Genomic DNA, 1,769 nt, shown 5'->3' with positions numbered 1-1,769 from the left:
CTCATAACAATTTCTACACCGGAAATTGTTGTGAACCTTTTATAGATCTAACCTTACGTTAGATTTAGTTTTTATTTTCCTTGCCTTTAAATTTTACGCCTAATAATTTCTGAAGAACGATCCAGCCAACCTGTGGCGAAAGTTCGAGTACTCCAAGATCCAGATTTATCTTATTCAGGTTATTTATTTACTGCCTTTATATTATTTAATTGCATGATATATTGTATGCCTTTTAATATGCCTTTCATTATAAACCGAATAAATTTATGCATGTTTAACCGTATCAATATGTCTGGCTAATTAATTGAGATATCGGTATGTAAAGTAAGTTAACCGTGGGATCCAAAATAAATTGGCTTAAATATGTTTTATTAAATATCACTTGTTTTTGGTTTTATGTTTTATTCGATATCGTAACTCACTGTTACACCGTAGAGACTAGGGCAAATTCTTTCCTTTCTGTTTGAACGATTGTATGCCAAGTACTCGTTCACAAGGAGGAGAACTGATACAACGAATTAACGAGATTGAACGTTTTGTTAACGTAAGACGTCGAGCTTGTATAACGTAAGACGTCGAGCTTGTAATCTTCCCGAAGTAGCACCAATTCCAATTTCTCAGGAATTGATCTTTACTGATCAAATCAATCAAATTACCCCGAAGTTAGAGATGGCTGCTCCTCGTCCTCTTAGAGACTATGCAGCTCCTTCACGAGCTGAACCACACTCAAGTATCGCACCGCCTGCGATTGAGGCAACAATTTCGAACTGAAACCTTCATTGGTACTAGCTGTCCAATAGAACCAATTCTTTGGAAGCCCTGCAGACGATCCTAACCTCCATTTATCCGTGTTCGTGCAATATGCCGACACTGTCAAAGCTAACAACGTTAGCTCCGAAGCTATTCGATTACGCCTTTTTCCCTTCTCCTTGAGAGATAGAGCTAGAGCGTGGCTTCAGACCCTGCCTTCTAATTCCATAACTACATGGGACGAACTAAAGAGAGTATTCTTAGCTAGATATTTTCCGCCTAGCAAGACTGCTATGCTAAGAGGTCAAATCAACGGATTTACCCAAAAAGATAACAAATCACTCTTCGAAGCTTGGGAACGATATAAGGACATGTTAAGACTATGCCCTCATCATGGACTCGAACCATGGTTGATCATCCATACTTTCTATGGTGGTCTACTTTATAATACTAAAATGACTATAGATGCCGCCGCTGGGGAGCTCTAATGGACGAACCCCATGATGAAGCATACAACCTCAAGGAAAACATGGCACAAAACCATTATCAATGGGGAGGAGAACAAGCTGCTCTAGAGAAAACCCAAACCAAAGGAGGAATGTACGGAGTAAGTGGTATAGACCGCGTTAACGCTAAAGTAGACGCTTTAACTCAAAAGATCGAGAACTTAACCATCACTCCTTCAGCCACTGCGGCTGTTGTAGCACCTAACTGCGAGATTTGTGGATTAACTGGACATGTCGTTGCCGAATGTCAACTTCTGACTGATATTCCATCCGATCAAGTAAACTACGCTCAGGGAAACCCTTACTCTAACACGTACAACCCTGGATGGAAGAACCATCCAAACTTTTCGTATAAGAACAACAATGCGTTGTACGCACCTGGACAAGCACCTGCTGTCCCACCTGGCTATCAAAAAGCGCCTGTAGCTGCTCCAAACTCCCCTAGGAAGTCAAATCTAGAAATCATGATGGAAAACTTCATAGCTTCCCCACAACAAACCAACTAAGACTTCC

General features: G+C 40.6%; 1 non-coding gene across 1 annotated transcript; it reads right to left on the bottom strand.

Moving 5' to 3' along the window:
• Positions 1-1,043: 1,043 nt before the first annotated feature.
• Positions 1,044-1,150, bottom strand: LOC131593781 (small nucleolar RNA R71). Its single transcript, XR_009281162.1, has one exon. It is a non-coding gene; the product is annotated as a small nucleolar RNA R71 (small nucleolar RNA).
• Between the last annotated feature and the right edge of the window lie 619 nt (positions 1,151-1,769).

The sequence above is a fragment of the Vicia villosa genome, linkage group LG3, assembly GCF_029867415.1.
Source record: "Vicia villosa cultivar HV-30 ecotype Madison, WI linkage group LG3, Vvil1.0, whole genome shotgun sequence".
Classification (NCBI taxonomy): domain Eukaryota; kingdom Viridiplantae; phylum Streptophyta; class Magnoliopsida; order Fabales; family Fabaceae; genus Vicia; species Vicia villosa.
Note: the sequence above shows the minus strand (reverse complement) of the source record. Positions and strands in the feature narration are given on the sequence as shown.